The following is a 13165-nucleotide window of genomic DNA, read 5'->3' as shown; positions in this document are numbered from 1 at the left end:
AATACCTTTCCCATGCTTTGCATTGAACATGCCGAACAATTTCTCTTTCTTGTGGTTCTTTTGCAAGCATGATGATGTGATTCTTACCGTTGGTGTTGCCTCAAACAAGTTGACCAATTGCTCTTTCTTTTGGTTTGTTGGCACGCACGGTTGTGTAAATGTTGTTTTGATGAACGTTTTGGAAGATATGTTGTGTGTTGCACCAAATATGAGGACCAATTTCTCTTTCCAATGGTTTGTGTGCACACATGTTGATGATATTTTGGACACTCTTCCGTATGTGTTTTTGCCAAATTCTCCACTTGTTGCTTCAAGGATGTTGAACAATTTCTCTTTTCGATGCCTTGAGAGCAACAATGACAATGAGTTTCTACATGAGATGGACACCACGATCGTCTCACAATTGGGAGTTTTTGTGTTTCCACATTTGGAAGATGTTCATACGGAGTTCTTACACATTAACCTTGCACATGCCTTATTCTTGATAAATTTGTGTTGTGCTAACAGTGTTGTGAACATGAATGGACATGTCGTTGATGATATGCTCCTCTATCACGCACACATATACTTTGCTTGGTCTTTGTTGTGTGAAGGTACATGTGACTTGTGGACAAGCGTCAATGAGTGGTTCCGCCCACATACTTCGACGACCCAAGATCTATCGATGAGAGCACACCGACATTATGCAAAGGTGACCTCCTTCTACTTGCGCTCTCTTGCTAAACCCGTGGAACATTGGCTATGCTTTGAGTGTTGTTTGGCTTTTCTTGTGCTATTGATAGGGCTCTTGACAAGTGAAGCGACATTCAAGCGTTGGTGTCATCTACCTCCTCTACACATTCATGAAGATTTATCGTCGAGGACGACTCTTTTTCAAGTGGGGGGAGATGATGCAGCCTGACCTTCGGTCTTCACCGCATCATGTGCTTCATCGCCAAGACGGCACGCTAAGGTGAATCTTCTCCTTTACGCGTGCCTCGAATCGCCTACTTGGGACGATATACTACTTCATACTCCGTCATACCTTGATGATAGGAACTCGACGACAAGTACGGAGGGAAGAGAGGATGCCATGGAGACCCGAGGACGCAAGGCCGATGTCACGAAAACATGGAAGAGAAGGAGAAAGAGGAGCTGGACGCTCCAGGCCGGAACTTCCGCCCGACACAGCCGGAACTTCCGCCCAGATTCCATCCAAGACTGAAGATGCTCATGCTGAAGAGCTGCGGCCGGAACTTCCGCCCCTGATGGCCGGAACTTCCACCCCTGATGGCCGGAACTTTCGCCCAGGATGGCCGGAACTTCCGCCTCGGAGGACCGGAACTTCCGCCCGCCGGAACTTCCGCCCAAGTTCCGCCCAAGTTCCGAAAGTCCGTCAAAACCATACTGGATGTTACTGCGAGGAAATGGCCGAATTCCGGAACAAGGCCGGAACTTGACCGGAACTTTCGGCCCGACCGGAACTTCCGGCCTCCAGGACCGGAACTTCCGCCCAGATGCTTCGAAGATGCTGTCTAAAAGGAATCCAGCCGGAACTTCCACCCAGCACGACCGGAACTTCCGCCCGACCGGAACTTCCGCCCCTCAGGACCGGAACTTCCGCCCATACGCGTTTCAGCACCAAAACTGGCAGATTCAGCTTGTAACTTATCCCTTCGCCCCACCTACTATAAATAGCCTAGTTGGCTCAGATCTGAGATTAGGCTTGATGTGAAATTAAACCTGAGCTTAGCTCACCCTTGTGGGAACCCTACCTAGATCTTTGATCTTGTACCCACCCGGGCTCCTTATCGACTCATGAAGATCTCTTTGGTGACTTCTACCGTTTGTTTGATCTTTTGCTTGCACTTCTACCTATTTGGTCTTTTGCTTGCACTTCTATCAACCTTCCGGTCTTTTCACCCTTCTAGATCTTGCGAGCTTCGATTTGTCGATCTCTTTGCGGGACTTCTACCGGAAGGTCTTTTCTCGCAACCTCTATCGAGTTGGTGGTTCGGGCCAACGAGGGAAAATCGATTTGTGTGCGCGTGTGTGTTATATCCCCACGATTCCCCCTCGCGTTCTTCGTGTTCATCGCGTTCATCCACCTACCCCCACGAGTTCCACCCAAATCCGTGAAGATCGGGCACATCCTTGGGCTTAGCCCTTATCATAATCATTTATTAATATTCCAATCAACTTCATATCAGGTTTAGATCAGATTACTTTTGGGACTAAATTTTTATTTAGCCCGCGTTTGGATCTTCGTTTCGTTATCGTCTCCCAAAAACCCGCTTGCGTCGTTTTATTGTGCATGACATTTGAGTGTCCGACATCCGTAAATGATACCCGTCCATCCTTACATATTTTCGTGAGGCGGGGATAAAAAATCTTGATTCAATTTTGTAAGGATCAGTTCGTGTCCACGTGTGGCACAAGAGGTTCTTGTGCGGGATGGGAGAAAGGGCGAGATAGAGGAACTCTGGTTTCTGATTTAGAACGAACAGTTATTATTCACATACCCGTGGCCGTGGTGGGTAAATACCTCAATCAGCTAGGGATAAAATCGTCCATCCCGATTAGACCTGGCCATGGGTAGCCCGGCCCGAAAAACTCGAGCCTAGACCTGAAAAGGTTGGCCCGATGGTCGGGCCAGGCTAGGCCTAGGTAGCCTGAAAACGTATTTAACACTACGGCTTGGCCCGCCGCCAGACGGCCTGACGAGCTTCATGGGTATTTGGTTGGGTCGGGCTGAGCTTGGGCCTAATTTTCCTGCATCGGGCTTTCCATGGTCCGACCCAAGACATGACCAGGTATACGGGCACTTCTGCTAGTATCTTCTATCTCTAAATAGGAACACCCCACTACATGATTTCTCTTAACATGCAAGCATGCCACATCACTCATGTCAGTTTTAGGTCCACGTCACATGTGCCACGTGAGCAATCTCCTATTTCAATCGGTCCTTTTTTCCCGTTTCAGTCGAAACGCACAAACACAAAAAAAAAGAATACGAACCGATGAACCGAAGCAGCCCATCCATTGCTTCAGCCCGTATGCAACCTGATCCTTCATCTTCATTGATGCTCACGTGATGGACATCACACAGAGTCACAAACACCAAAAGAATCTCATCACCGCCTACGACCATTGAAGCCTGGTTTTCCCTCTTCCTCTCCCCCACGATCTCCGCAAGAAATGGAAACCGATGGCGACATAGAGTTTCTGCAGATTTGTGCCCTTCTATAAACTCCATCAACTCAATTGCGGCCAGCATCGCTGCCATCTTCCGCATCCCGGCCTCAATATTCTCCACGGTTCCGTCGTGACCTTCGATTTACCCCTGCACGGTCGCCAGGTGATGACTTGCAGTCGTGCGCGACCAAGAATCCAATCGCCTCCATCGCGACTGAGCTGCAGGACATACGCAAGGGCAAATCACTCTCCAGGACGACCACCCTGCAAATCCCAGAGCTGTGTTGTTAATGGAGTTGATTTGTGCTTCGGTCCCCTGTGCCCGCCTTAACTTCCTGAAATACCAAAGGGAGGAACTCCATCCCCTGTAAAAGGTGAGCACACAGCTGCCGATTATGGTTAGAATGAGATCGGATCTTTGTGGCTTTTACACTTAAGTTGTCCTCTGAATACGATGCAATGTAAATGATGGTTCTGCAGACTGCAGGAGGCGTAGCTGTTGGGTAAGCTTCAGTGCTTCAATTCAACTGAACATACCTTTGTCAAGGACTCATGTTTCTCACTCTTGCCCACAATGGCGCTGCCTCTCCCTAGACTGTATTAGGAGGATGGATGAGATATTGAGATGTCTTCATCTTAACCTTGGATCTCCGTTTATATAACTTTCCATTTTTCAATATGTGCGCTGAGCACCCTATCCGTACCAAGGATCATGTTTCTTGCAGCTTGAAGATTGTGAGGTATTCTGCTCTTGGACTAATGGTCAATTTACTAGCAGCAGCAATAAGTATTACTTTCATGTTCATTAATTATGCAATATTGGTTTTATGGATCGGAAGAATAAACTTAAATTCTTATTTGTGCAGTATTGTATTCTTTGTCATGACGTTGCCTCACTGCAAATATTATAGATCGATGGGCTCAGAGATATTATATACAAAATGCCAGTTCGCTTCGGAGCATTTGTTCTGGAAGTACAAGAGCAAGTGAAGTATTTCCAAATTATGATTGTAATGCCATCAGTATATTGCTTCCCTGCAGAGATAATTGCTTCTTTGGACCGAGAAAATATCACTTATTCCTTTTCTTTTTCCTGTATGGGAGTATGTAACCACAGAAAGTTGACAAGATCTAAATAATTATGTCATTTTCTCAAACCATGCAGGTTAGAGAAAAGACAAATATACAAAAGAAAATTTTGGTGACTTCTTTTTACCACTCCCTCACACAACTCTTTCTTTACCTGAATGCACAAACGAGAAAGATGGAGGACAAAACCAGTTTAAACATAACTACTATACTAAAGGTGAACAAACATCTTTTTTCACAGAATTTTGGATTTCTTTTCAGATAAATGATGGTTTGACACGTATGTGATTTTGTGGTTAATTCCTGTTGTGCTCTTCTTGTGTGCATTTTCGGTGTTCTCTTGCATTTTAGTTGGTCCTTTTCTATGGTTCTTTTTTGGGCTTCCTTCTGGCTGGGTAGATGTAGCCATTTTAGTTTTCTGTCTACGTGGGCCCTCTCCTCTGTGAGTGTCTGGTTTTGTCTCATGTATTTTTCACGTGCTGGATCAGTGAGTCAAAGCGGCATGACTCCACCGCTTGGTTTCCTAATTACTGCATCATGACGTGTCCCATTTTTCTCTCTCTCTCCACTAATTTCTTCCCAATCCCCTCCATGGAGCTCTCCTTCCTGGCGACGAACTTGCCCTGCTTCCCAGGATAACCACCTCCTAGACGCCCCTACCTACTATGAAGGCACGAAGAAGCTGTTGCGCCTCCCGCCATCGATCTGGTCTCCGGCGCGCCGCTGCCGCCGGACGGGACTCCGACGCGACGGCCACGTCGACCACGTCCCCCAGCAACGCCAGCGGCTGCGGCGTGATGGAGGAGCAGGAGGCCATGGAAGTGGGTCTCCGGTGACCACGCGGTGGAGGGCCGGAGCTGTGGTGGTCGGTTTGCGCTGCAGGTATGGAGCGCGTGCGTGGTTGTGGTTGGTCCACCAACGAGGACGTAGCTCAGACGTAGGACGAGCGTGCAGCAGAGGTCGGCGACCGCCGGTGGAGGTCGTGGTTCCGGCGACAGCGCGGTGGGGGAATCTACATCTCCGCGCCGCCGGCTGACGCACACATCGCAGGAGGCTCCGATAGGATGTCGCCGACGAGCGTGAGGAGGCGCATCGCATCGCGGTAGTCTCCGCCACGCCGCCGGCGATCTCGCAGCCGGCAGGTCCCTGGCTCCACAACAAGTTTGGGGCGGTAAAAGGAGCGGCGGGGTGCAGGGTGAGCAGTACTTCTTTTTCTCACATAATTCATGTTCAATTCCTCCCCTGATTTGTGCATTCGTGGTGTTTGTAAGCGTCTGTTTGTGACATTAGATCTTTGGAAGGGAGAGGTAAGATTAAGGTTTGTGTTTCTAAATTTTGTGCCACGTTTTTAGATGCACCAGAATCCCCAATGTTTTTAACCCTTGGTTTGCTGCACTTCATCTTTTGGATGTATAGATGACGAAGCTTCTTCCTTTTATGCAACAACCAGGTACTAATGTACACACATGGTATCTTGAGCTGAAATATTCAATTTTGTCATGCAGTTTTGGGCATATGATCTGTTGCAAGAACATAAAAGATTAGGAATCCATGTTTCTTTGTGTGAAACAGTAGTTACCTCATACTACTGATGTTTTTTGCTCATGCCTCGGTGATAGCTATTTGGAATTGAATTTATGTAGTTGATGTGTCCCCAGATTGGGTGACATAGATACTTAGAAAATCAGTTTTAGATTTTTCATAGCTGAGAATCTAATACTTCATGTTGCAGTCTGGAGATCACCCACTGCTGGCTGCTGCTCTTAATGTTTGATCTAAAAACACTCTGAATTCATTGTATGTTTACAAAATAGTGAGTTCCATGTATTATGAATATTAGCAAAACAAATGAGTGTAGCATGCTACACCGAAAGGGTTGACAATAATTAGTTACTCAACCATGTGCAACGCCGTTTTTTGAGGATGGAGGGGTCAGGTGCTGTGCCCGCGGTTGTTGATCTGTTGTTCACTTTGGAGATTGCCTTGCTGATTTACACAAGACTTTCTGCTTTATTCAGTTTCTTACTCTTGTGATCATAGAGTCCAATCACTACACATCTTATCAGGCATATCCTTTATTTTTTACTTGTGTTAAAGTTCCTCTATGATCTAAGTTCTCATTTAGTTGATTCGAAGATAATTTTTCATTTTTCTCACGGTGCTTTTGTGGGAGCAAGAAACTTAACTGTTGCGATAATCAGAAAAATATATATTCTATGTTGTTTTGTTTCTACAGGATAACAATTCAGGATCTCACATGTACTTATTTCCTATGTGCATAGGGAAGCCAAGCCTTGGCCTTCTACCTTCATCAATCATGCGCCCTACCTTTTCCGATGAGGAGCAACTAGCGCTTTCAAACGACAGCTCTGAAGTTTTGGATACTGGGATTGCGGAAATATGAACTGATGATTCTAGATGTTCTTTCCTGATCAGGACTCCAGAATCTAAAATATTTTATTATTGCTATGCTTAGAGTCGAACAAATGTGGGATGGAGCTTCTTGCAAAGGTTTGTACTTCATAGTGGCCACCAACTTATTGTGTAAATTTACAATCAACCATGTGCAATCTTGACTGATGTGGCGTAAATATTGTGGGGAGCAAACTCCAAGAACCTAAGCCTGTCCACATAAATCTGAAGCTGTAATGTAAATTTAGTATGTCATTCGAAATATGCATTTTCTAATTGTATGCTGATTCTCTCTCAAAATTTTGATACAGATGGTAAGCCTGACTTACAATATATATGATCTGTTGCTACACGTGACTGTGGATTATCTTTTCAGGGCGCTGTGTCAACGAACAGTTTGTTGAAGGGAAAAATATATACATTTACCAGTAGGCAGATGTATGGTAAGTTTTTCTTTCTTCCTGTATTATTACTGTTCAAAATAGCTTAACTGCATCAAGTGGCTGCTAGCTACCGTTTGCATTCTTAAGTTAAGTATATGAAATGGTTTCCAGCTACCTCTATATATAGCTCCTTATGTAACTATGGAGTATTGTTGGTCTTTGTTTCTATTGTTAGTGATGGAATGATGCTAACATTAAGTGATTCTGCTACCTCATTTCCCTTCAATGGTTATGTTAGGTAACTTTCTAAGATCTCACCAGCTTGGAGTTTAACGGTAACATTGGTCGACCTGCATAGATAAATTTGCGGTTGACTCATCCTATCCTAATATCACAAAAAAAATCCCATTGATCTCAGAGTTGCATCATTATCCAGTTAATCCGGTTAGGATGCTAAAATTCCCAGTTCGAATTACACGTGAAAATTTGCTTCCTACTCAGACAAAGAGAGAAAAAAATATTCTTTTCTCGACCGGGCGGTGTGTGCACCTATTTGCACAGAATCTATCTGTATTCGAAGGTTGCTTGCCAATATATTTCTCCTAGAGGGAATGCAATATGATAAAGAAAATTTGAGATGTCTGTTGCACTTAGAGAAATGTAAACCAAGAATTACTAATTTATGACTAGATAACGTCAACAACAGGGGGTGTTTACTCTATGTCCGATCTTTTGTATTCACGCAACTGATATTGTTTGTTTCTTTGGTAGAGGATACAGACTGCTTGGTCGTTTCAACAAAGTCTCTGCGGTTGATTTTGTTGGCAGTCGGTAGTGATTTTATTGATAATCTAGGGTGAATTCTGCTGCTTCGTCTATGTTGCTAATAAAAATGGGTTAGAACAGTACGACCTTATTAGATGGTACGCTTCGCTTCTGGTCTCTATATATTGTACTATGACTAGAAGTGATCTACCTTATGTTATGTCCTGTTTGCCAGACTAATCATGAATTTTGTTACTAAATCTGAATGACATTAGTGTCGCTGCCTTACACCTATTACTGTATGCATCACAACCAGTTAAAGGGCACACTGAGCATTGTTTACTTTCGTTCCGCTATTCAAATGGGGTTGATGACTGTATGCAAATTTCTTAGAGAAAAACAGTAGCACTATCAAGTAGCAATCTGTTGAAGAGAGATTTATATCTTTGCATTGCCTTCAAGTAGATGCAAATTGTTGGATACACGCTTATCTATTGTAAGCATCACTACTAGCAGCTTAAGGAACTTTAATAAAATGAAAATACATGATGGTCTGATAACGTTGTTCAATCATAGCTACCTTATATATTTTACTTTCCCGATTACAGAATACTAAACTATACCAGGACTAAGGTATATTCTATTGCAGCTACAGATAATACGGGCTATACCAGTGCAAGAATACTAATTGCAGTCTGTTTTTCTTGCAGCAAGCCTAACAGTTGAACCGAAGCTTAGACCAGCTGAGATATGATTATTCTTACATAGATGTTAATGTATATTTTTAGAAGAGGTAAAGATTGGATAGTATTTCTGCCGATTTCTTATTCTCGAAATGGTGAATATATGTACTATATGTATGTAATAATAACTTAAAAGATCACACATTAACTTTATAATTTCTTTAGCAGATCCAAAAAAAAAACACATCTGCAGTGGGACCTCCAATCTTCAATATAGAGCTTCTTTCAAGTGATTGGTTGTTCTGAATTATGTTAGCTGAGCTCTTATGCAAGATGCAAGTGCAATAAGTTTAGGCTCCACATGATCTGTGATGTACCTGTAGATGTAGTCATACTTTTGGACGTTCAAGCATAGTTTCCTTGGCTCAGCTGAGAGAAGAGTCGACTCACAGAAACAAAAACTAAGCGGGCTCACATTTTGTATGAAATAGTACACATTTTTCATTAACAAAACCATTGTACACTTTGCTAAAAGCATATATACAACTCAGTTTTATGTTGTAAAATAGATGCAATCTAGCAAGCAACTGTTCATTATTATATTAACAACATCAATCAGGTTCGCCAAAGACGTCTCACAACAATCGATATGACACTACGAGTATTACTTACAACAATCAACGTGACAGTATGACAGGTCGGCGCGGCGTGCCGCTGCGCCCATTTCTGCTAGTTGACATTAAAGCTTTACTTAAACCTTGGACAAGTAGGTATTCATGTAGTATGGTCTTGGGGATTCTTTAAATATGTTTCTGTTTTGTTATATCCAACACAGTTAAAATCACCTGTCTAGACAACTGCAATTGAAGTACCATCTATGGAGGTATGCGAAAATTAGATAGGAAAGTGGATCCCAGATTTTGGTGTATACCTCATGCTTATTACATATGATAATTAGCAATTTAAAAAGTATTGCAGTTAAATTGACCTCATTTAGATTGTGCTTTGCCTAAACTTGCAAGATCAAATAATAGTAGTTCATGTGCTTTGTTGTCAACTATTTTATTCATCTTCTGTATATCATTTCATTTGTAATTTGGTATTCTCCTTTTCTACTAACCTTTTTATTTCTCTTAGGTCTCATAGAATTTGAAGATATTCTGTAATATTAGTTGTTTATGATCATTGGTGATAGTCGATTGGTACATAAAGTTAAGGTTCACAATCAAGTACCAATTCTTTTTGTACCAACTATGCTTGAGAAAAGCACATCACGTATGTAATTTTGAAAGGAGCCGATGACAAAGGGGAAATGGGTGAAATTAACCAATCAATTAGAGGATCATATATGTCAACTTCATCGGCGATCGTAACAGGATTTTTTTTCTTTCGAAATGGGGGAAATATCGCCCCAGCTTCTGCATCCAAAGGATGCACACGGCTTTTTATTAGATTATTATTCACGAACCTTACAAGAAACAATACAAAAGATCAAACTCGAAGCAACCTTACTATACCTACAGTGGGATGAAGTGGGTGACAATACACCAACTCACATCATCCAAAACTAAATGCCTTCCCAAACCGCCCAATAGCAGGTGAGAAACACATCCAGTCAAGTAGACTCTCAGCGCACGTCAACACATACGCCACAGGAGTTGCTCCCGCCGTCTTCCTCGACTCCATCTTCAAGAGAGATCATCGCATTAACCTTGCAAGACCTGTCGTCGATGCCACCATGACGCCAGACGGCTCCACCCTCCTGCACGTATACATCATCCCGCATCTGCCGTCGATACCCTGCAGCACCATGCCACTGAGACTCAACGCCAACAAAGTGGTAGATGAACACCACTCCACCGAAAACCGCCAACATCCAGCAGCTGCTCCAAAAACGATCCCCCAAGCGGTAGAACGACGCAGGGCGCGCCGCCATCGTCCGATCCGGGAGACCGGACCTAGGGTTTCCCCCGGAGTAGCACGAGTGAGAAACCGCAGACTGCGTCGACGATGCCTTCAAGAAGGTAACGGCGCGACACGTCGCCATCGTCCGCCAACCGAGGTCGGAACACGGTTTTCACCGGCAGTCGCGCATCCCCAACTCGCCGAGTGTAGTGCCAAGACGGGCAAAGATGACGCCTTCGACAAGGTAACGACGTCGATCGACGTCACCATCATCCGCCAAGACCGAGGTCAAGGCTCAGTTTTCACCGGCCGCCATGACACCTCGGACTAGATCACCATCGCCGGAGACCTGTGCGAGATCCCATGATCACCCACACAGGACTACCAGCCTGGCCGACCACCTCCGACGAAGAAGAAGGCCGCCTCCATCGTCGAACCCGAGGCTGCTGCCCCGGGCGTCCTCGTACCGCGGGAGAATCCCAAGGTCACCCCCTCGCACTGGCGAGAAGCGGAGGGGATGGCGCCATCCCACCACCAGCCGCCACCGGTGTGCCGCCGCCGGGAGGCAGGGGAGGCCGCAGCACAGAGGCCACTGTCGCCCCTCCATCCTCCGACCGCCGCCGCCCCACCATCACACGGGAGGCCGGAAGTCCACCGCCACCGCCCCCCCATCGGGAGGCAGGGAAGCCCACCGCCGCCGCCACGCCCCGCGGCCTTTGTCCGGCGGCGGCGGGAGGAGCTAGGGTTTCTGGGGTGCGGGACGGGAGGGTGCGAGTGAAGGAGATGTGCCCTAGAGGCAATAATAAAGTGGTTATTATTTATATCTTTATGTTTATGATAAATGTTTATATATCATGCTATAATTGTATTAACCGAAACATTAGTACATGTGTGATATGTAGACAAACAAAGAGTCCCTAGTATGCCTCTTAAACTAGCTTGTTGATTAATGGATGATTAGTTTCATAATCATGAACATTGGATGTTATTAATAACAAGGTTATATCATTGTATGAATGATGTAATGGACACACCCAATTAAGCGTAGCATAAGATCTCGTCATTAAGTTATTTGCTATAAGCTTTCAATACATAGTTACCTAGTCCTTATGACCATGAGATCATGTAAATCACTTATACCGGAAAGGTACTTTGATTACACCAAACGCCACTGCGTAAATGGGTGGTTATAAAGGTGGGATTAAGTATCCGGAAAGTATGAGTTGAGGCATATGGATCAACAGTGGGATTTGTCCATCCCGATGAAGGATAGATATACTCTGGGCCCTCTCGGTGGAATGTCGTCTAATGTCTTGCAAGCATATGAATACGTTCATAAGAGACCACATACCACGGTACGAGTAAAGAGTACTTGTCAGGAGACGAGGTTGAACAAGGTATAGAGTGATACCGATGATCAAACCTCGGACAAGTAAAATATCGCGTGACAAAGGGAATTGGTATCGTATGTGAATGGTTCATTCGATCACTAAAGTCATCGTTGAATATGTGGGAGCCATTATGGATCTCCAGATCCCGCTATTGGTTATTGGTCGGAGTGAGTACTCAACCATGTCCACATAGTTCGCGAACCGTAGGGTGACACACTTAAGGTTTGATGTTGAAATGGTAGAACTTGAATATGGAATGGAGTTCGAATATTTGTTCGGAGTCCCGGATGAGATCCCGGACATCACGAGGAGTTCCGGAATGGTCCGGAGAATAAGATTCATATATAGGAAGTCATATTCCAAGTTTGGAAATGATCCGGTGCATTTATGGCAGGTTCTAGAAGGTTCTAGAAAAGTCCGGAAGAAATCACCATGGAAAGTAGAGTCCCGGAGGGACTCCACCTTGCATGGCCAGCCAACCCTAAAGGGGAGGAGTCCAAGGTGGACTCCCCAAGGGTGGCCGGCCAACCCCCCTCATGGAAGGGGGGAATCCCACCCCAAGTGAGATTCCCACCTTGGGTAGGTTTCCCTACACATGGAAGGTTTTTGGTTCGAGTCTTATTCGAAGACTTGTAGTCCAACACTTGGGGCTTCCACCTATATAATGAGGGGCATAGGAGAGGGGGCCGGCCACCCCATCTCCTAAACCCTAGCCGCCCCCTCTCTCCTCCACCTCTCCCGCACGCTTAGCGAAGCTCCGCCGGAGTTCTCCATCGCCACTGCCACCACGCCGTCGTGCTGCCGGATTCAAGGAGGAGCTACTACTTCCGCTGCCCACTGAAACGGGGAGAAGGACGTCGTCTTCATCAACACCGAACGTGTGACCGAGTATGGAGGTGCTGCCCGATCATGGCACCGTGATCAAGATCTTCTACGCGCTTTTGCAAGCGGCAAGTGATCGTCTACCGCAGCAATAAGAGCCTACTCTTATAGGCTTTGGAAATCTTCAAGGGTTAGTCTCGTTCATCCCCTCGTTGCTCCCATCTTCTAGATTGCATCTTGGCTTGGATTGCGTTCTCGCGGTAGGAAATTTTTTGTTTTCTATGCAACGAATCCCTACAAAAGGTATCGAGCCGTGTCTATGCATAGATGGTTGCACGAGTAGAACACAATGGTTTTGTGGGCGTTGATGCTCTTGTTGTCTTTAGTTTGAGTACTTTGCATCTTTGTGGCATAGTGGGATGAAGCGGCCCGGACTAACTTTACATGACCGCGTTCATGAGACTTGTTCCTCGTTCGACATGCAACTTGTATTGCATAAGAGGCTTTGCGGGTGTCTGTCTCTCCTACCATAGTGAAGATT

The 13165-nt window shown here is 45.1% G+C and overlaps 1 long non-coding RNA gene across 6 annotated transcripts; it reads left to right on the top strand.

Annotated features, from left to right (window-relative positions):
• The first annotated feature begins 3000 nt into the window (after positions 1 to 3000).
• Positions 3001 to 9072, top strand: LOC127298554 (uncharacterized). Of its 6 annotated transcripts, none has more exons than XR_007849863.2 (5): positions 3001 to 3548; positions 3655 to 3914; positions 4041 to 7118; positions 8534 to 8616; positions 8735 to 9072. It is a non-coding gene; the product is annotated as an uncharacterized lncRNA (long non-coding RNA). The 6 variants fall into 6 exon arrangements; XR_007849867.2 differs by having other exon boundaries at positions 8732 to 9072; XR_007849861.2 differs by having other exon boundaries at positions 7830 to 8616.
• The last annotated feature ends 4093 nt before the right edge of the window (positions 9073 to 13165 follow it).

Source organism: Lolium perenne, chromosome 1 (assembly GCF_019359855.2).
Source record: "Lolium perenne isolate Kyuss_39 chromosome 1, Kyuss_2.0, whole genome shotgun sequence".
Lineage (NCBI taxonomy): Eukaryota > Viridiplantae > Streptophyta > Magnoliopsida > Poales > Poaceae > Lolium > Lolium perenne.
The sequence above is the reverse complement of the archived record's forward strand: the minus strand, read 5'-3'. Positions and strand labels throughout refer to the sequence as shown.